Source organism: Schistocerca americana, chromosome 3 (genome assembly GCF_021461395.2).
Source record: "Schistocerca americana isolate TAMUIC-IGC-003095 chromosome 3, iqSchAmer2.1, whole genome shotgun sequence".
NCBI lineage: Eukaryota > Metazoa > Arthropoda > Insecta > Orthoptera > Acrididae > Schistocerca > Schistocerca americana.
The window spans coordinates 352,564,612-352,572,496 of NC_060121.1; the positions used below are offsets into that span (position 1 = coordinate 352,564,612).

Here is a 7,885-nt window from a genome sequence, read left to right on the forward strand (position 1 = left end):
TGTACTACAGACGTACATCCTCAGAAATTTCTTCCTCAAATGAAGGCCGGTATTTGATATTAGTAGACTTCTCTTGGCCAGAAATGCCTTTTTTGCCATAGCGAGTCTGCTTTTGATGTCCTCCTTGCTCCATCCGTCATTGGTTATTTTACTGCCTAGGTAGCAGAATTCCCTAACTTCATTGACTTCGTGACCATCAACCCTGATGTTAAGTTTCTCGCTGTTATCATTTCTACTACTTCTCATTACCTTCGTCTTTCTCCGATTTACTCTCAAACCATACTGTGTACTCATTAGACTGTTCATTCCGTTCAGCAGGTCATTTAATTCTTCTTCACTTTCACTCAGGGTAGCAATGTCTTCAGCTAATCGTATCATTGATATACTTTCACCTTGTATTTTAGTTCCACTCCTGAACCTTTCATTTATTTCCATCATTGATTCCTCAAAGTACAGATTGAAGAGTAGGGGCGAAAGGCTACAGCTTTGTCTTACACCCTTCTTAATACGAGCACTTCGTTCTTGATCGTCCACTCTTATTATTCCCTCTTGGTTGTTGTACATATTGTATACGACCCGTCACTCCCTATAGCTTACCCCTACTTTTATCAGAATCTCGAACAGCTTGCACCATTTTATATTGTCGAACGCTTTTTCCAGGTCGACAAATCCTATGAAAGTGCCTTGATTTTTCTTTAGCCTTGCTTCCATTATTAGCCGTAACGTCAGAATTGTCTCTGTCGTCCCTTTACTTTTCCTAAAGCCAAACTGATCGTCACCTAGCGCATTCTCAATTTTCTTTACCATTCTTCTGTATATTATTCTTGTAAGCAGCTTCGATGCATGAGCCGTTAAGCTGATTGTGCGATAATTCTCGCACTTGTTAGCTCTTGCCGTCTTCGGAATTGTGTGGATGATGTTTTTCCGAAAGTCAGATGGTATATCGCCAGACTCATATATTCTACACACCGACGTGAATAGTCGTTTAGTTGCCACTTCCCCCAATGATTTTAGAAATTCTGATTGAATGTTATCTATCCCTTCTGCCTTATTTGACCGTAAGGAATCCAAAGCTCTCTTAAATTCCGATTCTAATACTGAATCCCCTATCTCTTCTAAATCGACTCCTGTTTCTTCTTCTATCACATCAGACAAATCTTCACCCTCATAGAGGCTTTCAATGTATTCTTTCCACCTATCTGCTCTCTCCTCTGCATTTAACAGTGGAATTCCCGTTGCACTCTTAATGTTACCACCGTTGCTTTTAATGTCACCAAAGATTGTTTTGACTTTCCTGTATGCTGAGTCTGTCCTTCCGACAATCATATCTTTTTCGATGTCTTCACATTTTTCCTGGAGCCATTTCGTCTTAGCTTCCCTGCACTTCCTATTTTTTTCATTCCTCAGCTACTTGTATTTCTGTATTCCTGATTTTCCCGGAACATGTTTGTAATTCCTCCTTTCATCAATCAACTGAAGTATTTCTTCTGTTACCCATGGTTTCTTCGCAGCTACCTTCTTTGTACCTATGTTTTCCTTCCCAACTTCTGTGATGGCCCTTTTTAGAGATGTCCATTCCTCTTCAACTGTACTGCCTACTGCGCTATTCGTTATTGCTGTATCTATAGCGTTAGAGAACTTCAAACGTATCTCGTCATTCCTTAGTACTTCCGTATCCCACTTCTTTGCATATTGATTCTTCCTGACTAATGTCCTGAACTGCAGCCTATTCTTCATCACTACTATGTAGTGATCTGAGTATATCTGCTACTGGGTACGCCTTACAATCCAGTATCTGATTTCGGAATCTCTGTCTGACCATGAAGTAATCTAATTGAAATCTTCCCGTATCTCCCGGCCTTTTCCAAGTATACCTCCTCCTCTTGTGATTCTTGAACAGGGTATTCGCTATTACTAGCTGAAACTTGTTACAGAACTCAATTAGTCTTTCTCCTTATTCATTCCTTGTCCCAGGCCCATAGTATCCTGTAACCTTTTCTTCTACTCCTTCCCCTACATCTGCATTCCAGTCGCCCATGACCATTAGATTTTCGTCCCCCTTTACATACTGCATTACCCTTTCAATATCCTCATACACTTTCTCTATCTGTTCAGCTTGCGACGTCGGCATGTATATCTGAACTATCGTTGTCGGTGTTGGTCTGCTGTCGATTCTGATTAGAACAACCCGGTCACTGAACTGTTCACAGTAACACACCCTCTGCCCTACCTTCCTATTCATAATGAATCCTACACCTGTTATACAATTTTCTGCTGCTGTTGATATTACCCGATACTCATCTGACCAGAAATCCTTGTCTTTCTTCCACTTCACTTCACTGACCCCTACTATGTCTAGATTGAGTCTTTGCATTTCCCTTTTCAGATTTTCTAGTTTCCCTACCACGTTCAAGCTTCTGACATTCCACGCCCCGACTCGTAGAACGTTATACTTTCGTTGATTATTCAATCTTTTTCTCATGGTAACCTCCCCCTTGGCAGTCCCCTCCCGGAGATCCGAATGGGGGACTATTCCGGAATCTTTTTCCAATGGAGAGATCATCATGACACTTCTTCAATTACAGGCCACATGTCCTGTGGATACACGTTACGTGGTTTCCAATGCCTTCTGCATCCCCATGTCGTTGATCATTGCTGATTCTTCCGCCTTTAGGGGCAATTTCCCACCCCTAGGACAAGAGAGTGCCCTGAACCTCTATCCGCTCCTCCGCCCTCTTTGACAAGGCCATTGGCAGAATGAGGCTGAATTCTTATGCCGGAAGTCTTCGGTCGCCAATGCTGATTATTTATCAAAAATTGGGCGGTGGTGGGGATTGAACCTGGGACCGAATACGTTTGGATTATGAATCAAAGACGCTACCCCTACACCACGGGTACCCCTAGACCACGGGATATTAGGGGTATCGCTTGTTTAACCCCGAACGTCAAACCACAGGATAAGTTTACTAAAACTCATAACACCAAGAAGCTGTGCAGTTTTGTAATTCTTGGACTATAGGTACGTGATTGCAGAGGAGGATTAACTACTATTGATGTTTCGTCAAATGTTACTATGTCAAATGATACGAGATTGCTATTGAGGTCATTTGACCCAGAGGCATTGTCCACATCCCAAAAGGCAACCAAAAACGATAGCAGTGTTTATCGAGAACGTACTGTGCCTTTGTGTATCTCACAATCAGTAGCTAGATTTTGCAGCTATTTTATCGAAACTCGCTCTATCTACGAAAGCAGTTTGCACGGCGTTATCCAGTGGGACTCAGGTAAGCCAAATAGTGTGCAAAACGGATTGTATCTTCAATTAGTTTTCACAGGGATCAATTTTAGTTTCAAAGCAATCATTTTTCATCACAGTTCATAGTTAGATATTGTGATAACAAGAAGTTTCAGGCAGGGTTACATTTTGTTAGAATTCTCGCAGTCAGATTTCTCTACGTATTTTCGAACATTAATTTTGTCATCAGCTTAGGTCTGGAATGTCCACCATTCAAAATAGGAAGTCCGAAGTTTAGCATCTAATTAAATAACAAATACAGTTAAAATTAATTTAAATTTATCAAACTGAAATAAAATAAAATGGATATCTTTCAATATAAGCATCACCGACGCAGTACATCTGAAATTTCTCATAGACAGAAGCTAGCCAGTAATATCATATTGCACATGCTGATATAAAAGAATTTTGCATAAGAGGACAGCCTATGGATTTTTTTAAGAAACTGTTTCATCATTCAGAAACTTCAATACATGGACATAGGAAAATGCTTTGGGATAGATTCCATCTACTTATACAGCTTCCAAGAGTCCATACATTTACAATTAAACACTGAATGTGTTAATTACAGAGTCGTTCTTTAATGGCATAAATATTTACGTTATTGATACCGAAAAACTGCAGTGACTGAAAGATTAAAAGCATGTTTACATGTTGACGAACATCTCTACTGATGTAATTAACGTGAAGCAGTTGATATGCTGCTGAAGGAAATTTTCCGCCTTGTCTAACTTACTGAAACTTAACTGCTTCAGTATGTTCGATCAAAGCAAATTTCGCTTCCACGCTCTACATCCTGCAGAATTACGGGTGGCGTTAATGAGACGCCTTTGTTCGCAAGCCTGCAGCTAAAGCTTCGAAAAGAGCAAAATGACATTGGTATAATTGTTTTCCACAGGAAGTGGGCAACTTTTAATATTTTCTTTAATACGCAGTGTACCGATCATCTCAGCTAGTGTACTAGTAAGTTGGTCCCTTCGTTTGAGCAGGGCAGCTTCATGTCTCCCACTTTAATGTTCATATTTCATTTCATACGTAAACTGTATTATCGATCATAATGTCATTTTTCGTCAAATACAACAAAGCTGTACGTCATTCGATATATATTGTCTTGTTGATAACATCTGTTACGACAATGCAATTTTTGTGAGTTAAAATGTATTTGAATTTTAATTTGGCTCTGTACTGCTACGTGTACATTAACACTTCTTTAGATATTAATAGTTCGTAGATTCGTATCTTTTGAGATAGAATGGGGTAGGAGAGGTTAAAACTCTGGTTAAAATTTGTGCCTGAAGTCGTCATAATTTAGTTGTTGATAATCTGCGTTCCGGTAAAATCATGATTTTACATTTGGCATTTCGCGAACAGCAAATATTTTTCTTAATTTATGGCCAATTTTTAGCTTGATGACCTGCAATTTATGTTAATAACATAAACTCATTCACCTGAAAATGGCATGAAAGGCCGAAACTTGGGTAGAATGAAATAAGCAACAATACCGTCAAGTGGCGGTGTCTTCATTTAAAAATATTAAAGTCATTTAGAACATTTTATCACACTATAAGTAAAATAGTGTTTCAATGATTTAAATATCGATGTGGTGGTGTGGTAATAATTGTATCTCATGGTGATTCAAGTAACAGGTAGTAAACTATACATCTGATATGAACATGCATTCTATGGAGATGCATTCTAAATCGTTTGAGCAGCCTAAATTGATTCTCCTAATTATTAACCATAAGCCTCCCACTAGTGCTCCAGTTTAAATCACTTGACTGGCAATAACAGTAAGATTTCATTTTATGTGTTTTGTAAAGACCAGTGCTTGGATATTTATTTCAACATATCTAGTTAAGCTGATAATTTTTAGAGGCAGTAAAATGATTTACTGAGCACTGCGATGTGAACATGAATGCACGATTATTGCAACGGAAATCAGTGATTTCTATTTATCAAATGCATGCAAATGCAAATGCATTTAGAAAATGCCCTCTATACTTTTACCATGCTATTTTACTGTTAGTGCCCACACTCTGTGACTGCAAAACAACAATCTTGCAGTGTTAGTATTAATTTTCAAGTCTTGTGTTACTGTGTTTAATTAAAATATCACTTTCTGTCAACGGAACTGTAACGAAAGTTCATTCATATACATGTACAAGTATGTTAACAAATTGACAAGCTGATTTCAAGGGAAAGCGTCTGAAATAAAGATTTGCTGCTTTATAGAGTAACATTTACTACAGATGTACCACAAATATTGGTATATATGTAGTTGATCATTTTACACATGTACAGAACTACAATAATTACGTTGGACTTACTAGACTATTGGGGGTTGAGAACTTTTTTTCTCTAAATATGACTTTTTTCGCCCTCAGCGATGCATGTATTATTCATTGGTAAAACTTTGTAAAATTTACACCTGGGAATTCTGATATTTAGTGTAACACATTTTAATTAGAGTGTAACGAATGTTGAAATGTGTGGTACAAAATATTTGCTAATATTCCTACATCCTCAACATCCTTGGGTAGGAGGTGGTAGCGCTAGTCATAGTGAAATAAGAAAATATAGATGATAGAAAAAATAGCATCTTTTTCATTTGTCATTAGTGCTACCATGATAACACATGACCACTATGGTTAGACCCAGTGTGCGCTATTTAATTTTCTGCACATTCAACAAGTAGCGTCTCTTCCACATTTTGTTGAACTCAAGTATCACCAGAAGAAACAGTCTCATTTGCATAGCGATGTACCCAATGTAAGCTTTTCTATTTCAGATGGGAATCGTCGTTTTAGTAATAATATTTTGTGAGGACGTGTTACAGTATGTTAGATGTTAATAATGTGGGACTCTGTACAGCGGAGCACTGTCATCTTCATAGCTTGCTAACAAAAGAGATCCTGAACCTTACTGGCAGACGACAACTGTATGTCGTAATGGGACTCGAGCTTGGGACCTTTGAATTTCCCTTTTGACTTTTACTTCTCTCTGTCTACCGATTGGGTTTTCCATACACGGCTCATGACCTTCCTATCTTCCGCTGCATAGTGAAAATTCTTTTTGGAAATTTCACTACCATTCAGATTTCACAGAACTGTTGGAGCAAACGTTCTTGTAGCTGCTTCAGCCTAATACCACGAACGAGGTTCTGGATTCGAAAGAGGCAGAATTCAGTAAAGTTCAGAAATATCATCTTAAGGAAACTGCAATGATCCTAAGGATTGCTTTTTGTTTATTTTGTTGTTGTTAGAGTGTCTAGAATATTCCCTTCACGCCTTCACTTACATAACATCACCTGCTACTCATACGAAAAGCTACGTTGCTTACGACGACGGTTCAATCACGCCTCGGGCCATCTTGATTCAGGTTTCCCGTGATTTCCCTAAATCGCTCCAGGAAAATGCCGGGATGGTTCCTTTGAAAGGACACGGCCAACTTTTTCCCCGTCCTTCCGTAATCCGATGAGACCGATGACCACGCAGTTTTATCTTTTCCCCCAAACAACCCAACCCCAACCTTACCACGCTTAATTTCCATGTGTACATATTCGCGAAGTTATACATTTAGATGTGGATTATAATTCCAGACTCAAACAACAACACTAATTAATAATACTACTTACAATAATTATAGCAAGCCTTCAGAATAACAATGATAATTACTCGTATTACTTGAGCTCTTTCGATACCTGAGACATAAGAGATAATGAGAGGGGAGGAAACTGAAGTGACACAGTGATCATTAAGAAAGACAAAAAATCTCTGTTACAATGAGAAGACAATTGGGGATTAGACTGGAGTAAGCTGCAGATGTGGATGTGAAGCAGTTATGACAGGAACATTAACTGACTTAGGAAGCAGGAAATAAGTGTGATTTTTTTCTGCTCTGCTGGTTGTACCTAAGTGTTAAGAGCTGATGATGAATGAGAGGAAGTACAATTTTTCCACATACGCTAGAGGAGACAGATGGTGTGCTAGTGTCTGCGCTTATCTGCAAGTAGCCATGACAAGTGATCTTAGCTCGACAAAAGCGTACGTCACAGAACGTATAGCAGACAAGCATTTATTGGTAGTTCCATTCAATAGACTGTCATATGAAAGATCTTGACGAATAGTATCACCATCACAATATGTTGGGAGTTCCAGTAATTTAAGAGTTTCTTTTTAAACTAGGGCAACGGCCTTGCCGCAGTGGCTACACCGGTTCCTGTCAGAGCACCGAAGTTAAGCACTGTCGGGCGTGGCCGGCACTGGTATGGGTTACCATCCGGGCCGCCATGCGCTGTTGCCATTTTTCGGAGTGCACTCAGTCTAGTGATGCCAATTGAGGAGCTACTCGACCGAATAGTAGCGGCTCAACCACCATAACGACTGGGAGAGCGGTGTGCTGACCACACGCCCCTCCTATCCGCATCCTCAAATGAGGATGATACGGCGTTCGGATGGTCCCAGGCCACATGTGGCCTGATGGCGGAGTACATTTTTAAAGTAGAGAAGATTTTTTTCATTTCTGTAGTAGGTGGATAAGGAGAGGATCTCAGAATTTCATTGTTACTATTGCAGTAGAATTTTACTCTTT

At 39.3% G+C, this 7,885-nt stretch overlaps 1 pseudogene; it reads left to right on the top strand.

The window, feature by feature from the left end:
• Window positions 1-7,479: 7,479 nt before the first annotated feature.
• Window positions 7,480-7,597, top strand: LOC124607682 (annotated as a pseudogene).
• Window positions 7,598-7,885: the final 288 nt, after the last annotated feature.